Below are 13,933 nucleotides of genomic sequence, written 5' to 3'. Positions count from 1 at the left end.
TTTGCTAGAGTGCAGTAGCATGATCTTGGCTCACTGCAACCTCCACCTCCTGGGTTCAAGCGATTCTCCTGCCTCAGCCTCCTGGGTAGCTGGGACTACAGGCATGAACCACCATGTCCAGCTAATTTTTGTATTTTAATAGAGACTCAGTTTCACCATGTTGGCCAGGCTGGTCATGAACTCCTAACCTCAGGTGATCCGCCCTCCTTGGCTTCCCAAAGTGCTGGGATTACGGGCATGAGCCACTGCACCTGGCCCGTATAACAAGAATGTGTTATAATGAGGTTATAACATTCTTGATTACCATGACTTCACAGTAAGTCTGAAATCATGTAGTATGAAAGTCTTCCAACTTAGTTTTTATTTTTCAAATGGACTTGCTAAAGTTTTGCATAGAATTTTTTCACGCTTAGTCATGTTGAACTACAGAAGCATTTTGTGATATATATATATATAAGGCTTTAATATTACAGTTATGCTTGCTTCATACTGTTAATTGAGGAACTTTCCATATTTTTCAGAGTCTGAAATAATTTGACTAACATAGAAATTAACTCTTCCTTGAAGATTAGATGGAATTCCATTGTAAACAATTTAAGTAGGTTTTTGTTTCCTTAAAAAGAAAATTTTAACCATCTTTCACATTTCTTCTATCATTTTTGGTGTATTTGGGTTTTTTATATATCTTCCTGCACCAATTTTACTCATTTATATTTTCCTAGAAAATCATCTATTTTCTTTAGACTTTCAGATTTACTGAGATTTATCAATTTACAATTAATTAATGAACTTCAAATGTATAAATATATTTATAAACATAGAAAACTGAGGAACAGAGAAATCAAGTAACATGCCAGAGATCATACAGCTAATAGCTGGTAGGGCCAGGATTTGGATCTGGGCTTCAGAATCCCTGCATTTAACCACTAGACATCAGGAAAAGCTGGCAGTGATCTACATGTTTGGAGTATCATTTGATAAAGTCTTTCATGATATTCTTATGAACAAGGTAAAGAAATGTCAGGCAGCTACAAAACTTGTTGAACAACCTTGCCCAAAGAGAGCTCCATCATTAGCTTTCTTCTTTAAATCCATCAAGAAAGAAAGGACTTGACATTAAGATCCAAGACTTCTATGAGAACATAAAATATGGTTTCCAAATGTGCAAATGATACAAAAGTGCATCTAATAGCTTGATGGTGAAAAGGAACTCAAAAAAGCCTTCACCACTGTAACTTAGTCAATCAAATGAATATCAACTGAACAGACTTTAGGTCTCAAAAGAGCAAAGACAAAATATGTCTTTTTCATCAATGTAAACAAAGCTCTCAGCAGAATCATAGCTGCTTAGTAAATATTTTTTAATGTTTATTGAAAGAAAAGTATACACATTACTGAACTTAAACAACTGCACAAGTTTAAAATGCAGATGACATGGTTAAACACTGAGACAAAGGGGAAAAAATTTTTGGTTTGCCACAATCTGTGTTAATCAATAATGCAATGATGCAGGATTTGGCAACAGAAAGCTTAAAACTAGATCTGTTTCCAGGACAAGCCACTTAAGCTCACAGTAAAATAAAGTTAAAAATTTTTCCATTTTTTATTTTATTTGAGACAGAGTCTCACTCTGTCACCCAACCTGGAATACAGTGGCATGATCTCAGCTTATAGCAATTTCTGCCTCCAGACCCAAGCAATCTTCCCACCTCAGCCTCTCAAGTAGCTGGGATGACAGGTGCACTCCACCATGCCTGGATAATTTTTGTATTTTTTGTAGAGATGGGGTTTTGCCATATTAGCCAGACTGGTCTCAAACTCCTAGGCTCAAATGATCCACCTGCCTCAGCCTCCCAAAGTGCTGGAATTACAGGCATGAGCCACCATGCCTGGCCAATAATAATTCAAAAGATTGGTATGAGCATAAGATCATTTATGTGAGAAATTTTCCAAACTACAAATGTCTATTATCATTATTGTTATTATTAGATTATAAATTCCAACAGGAAGTTAAAAAGCACTTGAGTTTAACTGTAATTTCTCAGTCTTGGCAGGGTTTAGGGAACAGGGTGAAGATTTGAAAAGGATATATATGAAGTGCCTAGCAGGATGTCCAAAATATATTTAACATTTAAAAAATCTTAGTATAAATGGATTATCCTTTCATATATATGAGACTGTATGCATGAGGGGACTCCAAAAAGTTCACCGAATCTGGGTGCGGTAGTGTGTGCCTGTAATCCCAGCTATTGGAGAGGCAGAGGTGGGTGGATCATTTGAGACCAGCCTGGGCAACATAGTGAGACCCTGTTTCTTAAAAAAGAAAAGAAAATGTTAGTGGAAAATGAAATTAAAAGATAAAAATAGAAAACATAAACTGTATTTCTCAACATAAGCTCCATCAAGGTTAAGATACTCTATAAGCAATGATACCAGTCATATAGTCCATCCTTAAAGAACTGGGAATTTAACAACATCAATGCAGTGTTTTTAAAATAATTAACTGAAGAAAAGTGGGTACCCTTTAAAGATCTTTTTAAGATTAGAAAACATAAATAAGTCAGAAGAAGTCAAATCAGTACTGTAAGGTGGATGCCTAATGATTTCCCATAGAAACTCTCAAAAAATTGCCCTTGTTTGATGAGACAAATGAGCAGGAGCATTGTCATGGTGGAGAAGGACTCTCTGGTGAAACCTTTCCAGGTGTTTTTCTGCCAAGTCTTTGGCTCTCTCAGAACACTGTCATAATAAGGAAATGTTATCATTCTTTGGCCCTCCAGCAAGTCAACAAGAAAAATGCCTTGAGTATCCCAAAAATATTCTGCCATGACCTATGCTCTTGACTGATCCACTTGTGCTTTGACTGGACAACTTCCACCTCTTGGTAGCCATTGTTTTGATTGTGCTTTGTCTTCAGGATCATACTAGTAAAGACATGTTTCATCTCCTGTTACAATTCTTTGAACAAATGCTTCGGGATCTTGATCCCACTTGTTTAAAATTTCCATTGAAAGATCTGTTCTTGTCTGCAGCTGATCTGGGACAGTGGTTTCAGCACCATTGAGTGGAAGTTTGTCCAACTTTAATTCTTGAGTCGGAAGTGTTTAAGCTGAACCAGTTGAAATGCCTATGATGTTGGCTATTGTTTTCTGGTGTTAATCATCAGTCCTCTTCAATTACTGCATGACCAATATAATTTTTTCCTCACAAACTGATATGGATGGTCTGCCACTGTGGGCTTCACCTTCAACAGTCTCATTCCTTCTTAAAATGAGTTATCCATTTGTAAACTAATAATTTATTTTTGGCATTGTTCCCATTAATTTTTCATAAAGTATCAGTAATTTCACCATTTTTCCACCCAAGCTTCACTATAAATTTGGTGTTTGTTTTTGCTTCAATTTTTGTAGAATTCATCTTGTTCTGATAGAGAATCATTTCAAATTGATGTCTTATCCTTCTTAGTGCCTCAAGCTAGATCCTGTTCAGACATATTATAACTATTTAGTGTGATTTTATTTTAGTGCAAAAATATTTTGAAATGCATCCATGGTTTTTTCATAATATGCATTTTCCATGATTTTTGAAGACTCCTCATCTAAGAATATATGTGATCATATATATGTGTGTGTGTGTAATCACATATGTAAGGATATGTGTTAAAATGTAAACAGGTTATCTTGAATTATCCCTGAGTCACTATTCTAGATACTGAAGATACAATGGAGAACTATGTGGGCAAAATGCCTTCAATTTTTTATCATTTACTTCTCTTCAACTCCTCTCCCATTTAAAGGACCACTTTTTTAGTTAGTAAAATAAAAACCAAACTACAGTATAGAGGTGATACAAAGATCAGCAGTTGTCAGGGGTTTACAGAAGGAAAGGGAGAGGGATGTAGAGTTGGACCACAGGAGATTTTTAGGGCAGTGAATTACATTGTCACTTGGTAAAACCCACAAAACTGTACATCACACAGAGCAAATCCTAATGTAAATTATGGATTTTAGTTAATAATAACATATCTCTATTGATTTTCATTTGTAACAAATGTACCACACCAATGCAAGATGTTGATAATACGGGGAACTGAAAGTGGAATGGGGTATATGGGAATTCTCTGCACTTCCTGTGGAAGTTTTCTGTAAACCTAAAGAGTTCTGAAAAATAGTCTTTAATTAAAAGAAAAACTAAAAAAGAAAAGAAAAATCAATGAAAATACTGGCTTGCTTAGATGGACACTTTCCAAATACTAAATTGCAATTGAGTTATTCTTCTTGGCAGTAAACAACTTGTGACCTTTTTTCTTTTATGGCAAGAAATAACTAGCTGCATCTCTCTTTTTGACTCAAATATGTTGAACAATAACAAGAAAATGCCTGGTTGGGTATAGAAATACTGCCTTGTTAGCTAGTTTGTTTATGATGTGTGCTTTAATATTTGTTTATATGCTAATAGTGGTTGCTTGGCAACTAAGTTTGGGGCTTCCTTCAGTAGAGGTGCATTGTCTAATAGCACCTCATTGTCTTCAATGCTGGATTTCCAAAGCCACCCCCCATACCCTAAGTTATGGAATTCTTGGTTTGAATGACATTCATATCTAGTTTTTTCTTATTCAATTCAACAATTATTTATATAGAGTATCTACTATGTGTCAGTTACAATTCTAGATTCTGAAGATAGAGTGAAGAATAAAGTGAAAAAAGTCCCTGTCCTCAAGGAACTTATATTCTAGTAGGGTGGGGGAATAAACAAATATAATTTTTCAACATTCAAGTATAGATGGAAATAAGTGCTATGAAAAAAGTAAAGTAGAGCAAGGAGAGGAAAAGACTTTGGAAGAATGTTTCTCTTTGCTAATTTATGAATAGTTAGTGAAGATTTCTCCAAAGAGGTAATATTTGAAGATAGCTGAATGAAGCAAGGGGTGTGCCATGGAAATACATTTGTATATGGGATTAGAGGCATGCCATGAAGGAACAGCAAGTGCAAATGTTAGGTTTTGAAGGGAAGGCGAAGGTTAAAGAAAGACATGCGGCCGGGCGCGGTGGCTCAAGCCTGTAATCCCAGCACTTTGGGAGGCCGAGATGGGTGGATCACGAGGTCAGGAGATCGAGACCATCCTGAGCTACACAGTGAAACCTCGTCTCTACTAAAAAAAATACAAAAAACTAGCCGGGCGAGATGGCGGGCGCCTGTAGTCACAGCTACTCGGGAGGCTGAGGCAGGAGAATGGCGTAAATCCGGGAGGCGGAGCTTGCAGTGAGTCGAGATCGCGCCACTGCACTCCAGCCTGGGCGACAGAGCTAGACTCCGTCTCCAAAAAAAAAAAAAAAAGAAAGATATGCACACAGTAAGAGGGCGGTTCAACAGCAAATTCAGACTTTATGTTCGGCATAAAACCCACAGAAGTGGGGGGCCAGCCTAATGCCAGAGCCCACTGCTGCTTACAGGCTGGGGCACTTTATAGGTATGAGTGCCAGGGGTCTGGGGGGTATGGCTTGCTTCCTAGCAGGATACTGATAAGATGTTCTCCTGATGAGGTGGTTCTGGCCCTTGTTCAGGTGGGATATCATCGTGGTATTCCTTGGAACTTTGTCCAGCAAGATATAATTGGGATGTTTCTTTTTTTTTTTTTTTTTTTTAGTCAGAGTTTCACTCTTGTCTCTCAGGCTGGAGTGCAATGGCATGATTTCGGCTCATTGCAACTTCCCCTTCGCCTCCCAGATTCAAGTGATTCTCCTGCCTCAGCCTCCTGTGTAGCTGGGTTTACAGGTGCCCACCACCACACCTGACTAATTTTTTTATTTTTAGTAGAGATGGGGTTTCGCCATGTTGGTCAGGCTGGTCTTGAACTCCTGACCTCAGGTGATCCGCCTGTCTTGGCCTTCGAAAGTGCTGGGATTACAGGTGTGAACCACCACACCCGGCCTGAGATTTGGGCCTTTGTCTGCCTTGTGGTCAGGTGGTTAGGCACAATGTTTCTCAGGGCCCAAATCCCTGTGAGCGTTTCACTTTGACCAAGGTCTGCAAAATAGTGGGCAGCTTACGAAATGATGCAGTTTGGACTAACAGCAAAGACCCTGGGACAGGGGCATGCTTGGAATTTCCAAAGACAGCAAGGTGAGTAAGTCAGTGAGTTAGCCAAAGAGGATGGGAAATAAACTCAGAGATATGGAAGACCACTGAGGAATTCTGAGCATTTTTTAAAATGTGGCACCATAGTTGCCATACGGAAAGTAGACTGTGAGGGATATTTAGAGGCGAATGAAGAGATCAGGCAGACCCTACTGTAGTGGCCAGAAGAGAGGCCACAAACTGAATGAACCAGCCAGGTGGACAACCAACAATCCAGGTTTAATGGCATGTTTGATGTCAAAGAAAAACGATTCATCTCCAAATCAGAGGTAACAAACCAATTTGGGAAACAAAGACTAACTGATTAGTTAAAAGCAAAGTTCAGCAGCGATTTCTGTAGAAATCACTTTTCCCTAAGCTTCCGGGAAAAGCTGACTTTCTAAGCAATATGCTCCTCTCCCACATTACCTGAAATCTTTTTCACTACCTTAAAATAAATTTCTCATATTCACAAGACATATCAGACAAAGCACTTATATTTATATCTCAGTAATACAACTTATATCTCAATAATAAAACAATCTGATTTTTTAATTAGACAAAAGGTTTTGAATGAACATTTCACAAAGATATACAAGTGACTGATAAGCACATAACAAAGCATTCAACATTAAGTCAACAGAGAAATGCAAAATAAAATCACAATGGGATACTACGAGACACCCATTAGAATGGCTAAAAGTAAAAAGACCAAAAATACCAAATGTTGATGAAGATAGGGAGCTACTGGAAGTCTCTTACCTTGTTGGGACTACAAAATGGCACAATAACTTTGGGAAATAGTCTGGCAGTTTCATTTAAAATTGAATATAGCCCCTACCTTATGATTCAGCAATTTCTTTTTTTTTTTTTTTTTTGAGACGGAGTCTCGATCTGTCTCCCAGGCTGGAGTGCAGTGGCCGGATCTCAGCTCACTGCAAGCTCCGCCTCCTGGGTTTACGCCGTTCTCCTGCCTCAGCCTCCCGAGTAGCTGGGACTACAGGTGCCCGCCACCTCGCGCAGCTAGTTTTTCGTATTTTTTTTAGTAGAGACGGGGTTTCACCGTGTTAGCTAGGATGGTCTCAATCTCCTGACCTCGTGATCCGCCCGTCTCGGCCTTCCAAAGTGCTAGGATTACAGGCCTGAGTCACTGCGCTCGGCCTGATTCAGCAATTTCACTCCTAAATGTTTACCAAAGAAAAATGAAAGCCTGTGCCCACAAAAATAAAATAATGTACATATGGCCTTATTCAAAATGTTCCAAAACTGGAAACAGACTAAGTATTGTCAATAGGAAAATGGATAAACAACCTATAGTATACTTACACAACAGAAGACTATCCAGCAATAAAAAAGAATTCACTAATGATGCACAAAATAACATAGATGAATCTCAAAACATTATGCTAAATTAACAAAGCCTTACATTTAGAAGCACATATTGTATCATTCCACTTGTTTTAAGTCCTAGAACAGCCAAAAATAATTTATGTATCTCTTTAAAAAGTCAACAGTGGTAAGTTACCTCTGGGTAGACAGGCAGGTGGACAGGGATTAACTGGGAAGGAAGAAGAGAGAAGTTCTCATAATGTTTCATAATGTTCTATGTCTTGATAGAAATTTAGATTACACTGATGTATGTTTGCTAAAATTCCTCCAAAGCCCGGTATGGTGCCAAATAGTCCCAGCTACTTGGGAGGCTGAGGCAGGAGGATCTCCTTGAGCCTAGGAGTCAGAGTCCAGCCTGACCAATATAATGAGATCACATCTCTAACAACAACAAAAATTCCTCCAATGGCACATTTAATATTTGTGCATTTCACTATATGACAATTAACTCAAAAATTTAAAAGAACCATAAACAAAGATTGAACTCATGTTAATGATACTCATACTGAAGCATTTAGGGGTGAGGTATACAGATAGTTGCAATTTACTTTGAAATTCTGCAAAGTAAAAAAAAAGTGGATTGATGGAGAGATAGGTGGATGGATATGTGATAAAAAAGTAAATGTGGCGACACGTTAATTGTGGAATTTAGGTAGTGTATAAATTCTTTTAACTATTCTGTATGTTTGAAATTTTTCATATTAAAATATTGAAGAGGTAAATGTCAATTTCTCCTATTTGAGTTTAGCTCTTCAAGGGCAGTAATTTCAAGTTGAATGATGAAGAATTATATTTTTAAAAACAAGCAGAAATTGACTCTCCTTAGCATAATGTTAGTATTCAATACATTTTGATTCATTAGTTAATTAATTTTTTGAGTACAGGGGACTTTATTGATGGTATATGACAAAATGGGCTTCCTAGGCCCCTCCCTCTTCACAGGGTTCTGTGTGGAAATTGTGGGGAGGGGAGATTCTCGGTGTGGTTGGGAACTGAGTGTGGCAGGGACTCCCTAGCAGCTGAGGGCCTCTCTCTTCCTCTCATGCTCTCACTGCAGCTGGTGGTCGGGGGTCTTACTCCTTGGAGGTTTTGTGGGCCATGAGGTCCACCACCCTGCTGCTGTAGCCAAATTCATTCTCATACCAGGAAATGAGCTTGACAAAGTGATTGTTGAGGGCAATGCCAGCCCCAGCATTGAAGGCAGAAGAGTGGGTGTTGTTGTTAAAGTCAGAGGAGACAACCTGGTGCTCGTGTAGCCCAGGATGCCCTTGAGGGGGCCTCCAATTCCTGCTTTACCGCCTTCTTGATGTCATCATTTTTGGCAGGTTTCTCCAGATGGCAAGTCAGGTCCATGACCAACACGTTGGCAGTGGAGACATGGAAGGTCATGCCAATGAGCTTCCCATTCAGCTCAGGGGTAACCTTGCCCATAGCCTTGGCACCACTAGTAGATGCAGGGATGATGTCCTGGAGAGCCCCGTGGCCATTGTGCCATAGTTTCCCAGAGGAGCCATCCAGGGTAGGGTGGCTGCGATGGCATGGACTGTAGTTATAAGTTCTTCCATGATGCCAAAGTTGTCATGGATGACTTTGGCCGGGGAGGCTAAGCAGTTGGTGGTACAGGAGGCATTGCTGATGATCTTGAGGCTATTTTTGTACTTCTCATGATTCATGTCTATCACGAAAAAGGGGGTGTCAGCAGAAAGGGCAGAGATGATGGCCCTTTTGGCTCCCTCCTCTAAGACATCTCCAGCCTTCTCATGGTATTGAAGATGCTGGTGAACTACACAGCATAATCAGCACCAGCATCATCCCATTTGATTTTGGTGGGACCTCGCTCTTAGAAGATGTTAATGGGATTTCCATCGATGACAAACTTCCCGCTCTCAGCTTTAATGGTGCCAAGGAACTCACCATGGGTGGAATCATACTGAACCATGTGGATCATGTAGTTGAAGTCAACAAAGGGGTCATTGATGGTGACAGTATCCACTTTGCCAAAGTTAAAAGCAGCCCTGATGACCAGACACCCAACATAGCCAAATCCATTTACTCTGGCCTTCACCTTCACCATGGTGTCTCAGGGATACAGCTGGTGCTGCATGAGAAGATGCAGCTGTCTGTCTAATGGGAGGAGCAGAGAGTAATTGTATACATTTTCTACATGCCTTTCTTATTAATATATGGCAAGTGTCTTTCCTTTTCATTAAGTATTCTTCTAAAACACCATTTTTAATAATAGAAAATTTGGGGATCTATTGCTCTCATTCTCATCTACATTGGGCTTTATCTTTTCTTTTAAATCTTTGCCAATTTAGGGAATGAAAAAGATATCTCTCCTTTATATTTTTGATTGCTAGTGAGGTTCTTCATGTTAATTGGTCTTTCATCTTTTCTACGAAAGTGCTTTTATTGGTGTATAAACACCCTTTATATATTAGGGTTGTTAGCATTTTTGTCATGTTTACAAATGTGTTACAAATGCATACACAAAAAAATATATTTTTTCCAGATTTTTAATTTTAATAGACTTTTTTTTATCATGGTGCACCTAAATATCTTGAATTCATTCTTCCTAACTAAAATTTTGTGTCATTTGACCAACATCTCCCCAATCCCCCTTCCTTTGCCTCTACCATTTTACTCTCTGCTTCTATGAAGTCACATTTTTCACACTCCACTGTAAGTGAGGACATGTAATATTTGTCTTTCTATGCCTGCTTATTTCACTTAACATAATGCCCTCCAGGTTCATCCAAAAAAAAACAGGATTTCCTTTTCTAAAAGGTTAATGGTATTCCATTCTTTATATGTGCCACATTTTCTTTGTCCATTAATCTATTGAAGGACAATTAAGTTGATTCCATATCCTGGCTATTGTGAATAGTACTGCAGTGAACACGGAAGTGCAGATATATCTTCATCACACTTATTTCATATCCCTTGGATATGTACCCAGTAGTGGGATTGCTGAATCACATGGTAGTTCTATTTTTAACTTTTTTAGGAACCTCCATGCTGTTTTCCATAACAGTTGTGCCAATTTACATTCCCACAAACAAATTACAATTTTTATTCACAATACTTTGATACAAAATTTTGTTTCTTATTTATTGTTTGCTTTTTTACCATGCCACCTTCAAAGAGACCTGGAGACATTGCCGGGGGTTGGAAACTGACTTAATAAAGAGGCTTGAGAAAGGAAAGAAAGAAAACATATTAAGGCAAATATTGCAAGGAGTAGACAGATCTAGTTTTAATTCCATTTTAGCCACTAACTACTAATTGGTCAAGTGATTAAATCTCTCAAAACCAGTTTCCTCTTTGGGGATTGGGGATAATAATAGTTTCCCTGAAGGGTTGTTGTGAGGACCACATAAAACAAATGTAAAGTACCTCCCTGGGAATGTTTATGCACTGTTGGTGGGAATGTAAATTAGCTCAGCCCCTGTAGAAAGCAGTTTGGAGATTTCTCAAAGAACTAAAAGTAGAATTGCCATTTGATTCAGCAATCCCATTGCTGGGTATATGCCCAAAAGAAAATAAATTGCTCTACCAAAAAGACACCTATATTCATTTGGTTTTCACAGCACTAGTCACTATAGCAAGATATGGAATCAACCTAGGTGACCATCAACAGTGAATTGGATAAAGAAAATGTATTACATACACACCATGGAATACCACAAACCATAAACCATTCACAGCCCCAGCACTGAAGGCAGAAGAGTGGGTGTCCATGGTAGCTGTGAATACTACACAACCATAATAGCTGGAGGCCATTATCCTATGTGAATTTTTTTGTTTGCTTTTTGAGACAGAGTTTCACTCTTATTGCCCAGGCTGGAGTGGGCCTCCAGGGTTCAAACGATTCTCCTGCCTCAGCCTCCCAAGTAGCTGGGATTACAGGCATCCGCCAACACGCCTAGCTAATTTTTGTATTTTTAGTAGAGACAGGTTTCACCATGTTGGCCGGCCTGGTCTTGAACTCCTGACCTCAAGTGATCTGCCTGCCTCTGCCTCCCAAAGTGCTGGGATTATAGATAGGCGTGAGCCACTGCACCCGGCCTATCCTAAGTGAATTAACACAGGAACAGAAAACCAAATATGCATGTTCCCACCGATAAGCAGGAGCTAAAGATTGGGTACACAGAGACATAAAGATGGGAACAATAGACACTAGGAACTCCAAAAGTGGGAGAGGGAGGGAGGAAGTTGGAAAAGGACTGAAACACTTCCTATTCGGTATTATGTTCACGATATGGGTGATGGGATCGGAAGCCCAAACCTCAGCATCACGCAATATACCCTTATAACTAACCCGCACATGTAACCCCCTGAATTTAAAATTAAAACAAATTTCAAGTACCTCCCTTGAGAGACAGTAACTTGTAACTGTATGTAACTAAATGAAAGGGTGTTCTAAAACACTACGTCCCAAATGTTAAAGGTGCATGTGAATCACCTGGGGATCTTGTTAAATGCAGTTTCTCATTCAGGACACCTGAAGCAGTGCCTGAGCTGCTTCATTTCTAACAAGCTCCCAGATGATGCGGATGCTGATTGAAGATTCTAGAGTCTTCTGACAACGAGAATCCTTGACAGGAAATATTTAAGAACCAATTTAACAACTGATGTCTGTTTTCAGAAGAGTTGTGACTCCTGGTACTACGTGGAATTTGCAAGATGGAAGATATGGCTAGCCCTTAGAGGATGCAATTTGAATCTAAAATTATCTTAACGAGGTCAGTGTTTCACCAGATGAAATTTCATTAGAGTCATGTTGCTATACAGGAAAGCCAAACATCTGATGAATAAGAAATTGTGCATAAACAATAAAGAAAAGGATCTAGGAGCAGTAGCGTACCTGTAGCCCCAGCTACCTGGAAGACTGAGGTGACAGCATCACTTGAGCCCAGGAGTTCCAGTCTAGCCTGGGTGACAGAGTGAGACCTTACCTCTAAAAATAAAGATAAAAATAAATTTTTGAGACAGTGTCTGTCTTCGTCAACCAGGCTAGAGTGCAGTGGCATGAACCCGGCTCACTGCAGCCTCAAACTCCTGGGCTCAAATGATCACCCCACGTCAACCTCCTGAGTAGCTGGGATCGCAAAAGGGCACCACCACATCCGGCTATTTTTATTATTATTATTTGTAGAGACAGGGTCTTGCCATGTTGCCCAGGCTGATCTCAAATTCCTGGGCTCAAGCAATCCTCCTACCTCCGCCTCCCAAAGTGCTAGGATTGTAGGCCTGAAAAGATCTAATGGTCACAGTCCTCCCAATGACTTCCTACCCAAAGGCCTACCCAAAACACTCATCCAAAGAAAACAACCCCATATGAAAAAATTGAGGTGTTTGGAGGAAACTAAATTGCAGTATTCTGCGTGCATCTTTCCCCTATAGCGCGTTTCCCAGCTTCAGCCAATCAGAAGCTCCCAGCCTCAGCCAATCAGAAGCATCACTTGGGTTACTAGCTACCACCCCTAGAGCTTGGGAGAGTTTGTGGAAGGATAGGGGAGAAACCCAAGCATCTATGTTTCTGAACAGAAACGGTTTGGGAAACCTGCCTCACTATGTTTGTTCATCTCCCCTTTTTTTTTTTTTCAGTTTAGAATTCATAGCAGAGGGGAGCTGTACATAGTGGACAGAGGTTCTATTGTGAGGAAAACTGACATTCATCTGTGATACTCGGTAGCTGTGTAATCTTGAGCAAGTTACTCATCCTTCCTGAGTGTGAGTTTTCTCATGTGTAAAACAAGAGTAAAAAAAGCTTCTACATAAGGTCATTATAGAGATTACCTAAAGTCATGGATTTCACTGCCATTTGTAAACTGAATACGAGTGTGATTGCCATAAATGCATTTACTATGTCAAATCTTCACTGAACAAAGCTGTTGAGAGGTCCTTAGGGATTTGTTAGTGTGAGATTTTATCCACTTAGCAAGGCGGAGTTGGTAAACTAAAGGTCAAGTTGACATAAAACCTCGATATAAGCCCAACTTTGCTTTTATTGTTTGAGCCCCCCTGGGGGAAAGATGGCAACCTTCCGGTTCTACACTATCTCATCTGTAAAACAGTGATGATAACTCCTTGCTCCTGCTTAGAGTGGTTGCGAGGCTTTGTAAATGATGCTAACTGAAGGTGGTTTGTAAACTCTAAAATGCTGTACACATTGTTGATGCCTGTCACGAAAGAGCTGGAAAGGCCAAGGCATCAGTTTTCAGATCCACTAACATCCCATCGCTGCCCCACCCATCCTACCTAATCCCCGTCCCAAAGGGCAAGAAGGCTTGCTAGCAGGAGTGCTGGGGATGTAGCACTTTCCGTCAGCAGCTCAAGAAACTCAAGAGCACTAAGAGTTTCTGGGGCAAAGATCAGTCTCCCATGGTGGGCTTGAGGGGCAGCTGGTCAGCAAGCAGGGATG

General features: G+C 39.8%; 1 pseudogene; it reads right to left on the bottom strand.

Moving 5' to 3' along the window:
- Positions 1-8,579: 8,579 nt before the first annotated feature.
- Positions 8,580-9,580, bottom strand: LOC105515936 (annotated as a pseudogene).
- Between the last annotated feature and the right edge of the window lie 4,353 nt (positions 9,581-13,933).

This window comes from Colobus angolensis, unplaced genomic scaffold, assembly GCF_000951035.1.
Source record: "Colobus angolensis palliatus isolate OR3802 unplaced genomic scaffold, Cang.pa_1.0 Scaffold270, whole genome shotgun sequence".
Lineage (NCBI taxonomy): Eukaryota > Metazoa > Chordata > Mammalia > Primates > Cercopithecidae > Colobus > Colobus angolensis.
The sequence above is the reverse complement of the archived record's forward strand: the minus strand, read 5'-3'. Positions and strand labels throughout refer to the sequence as shown.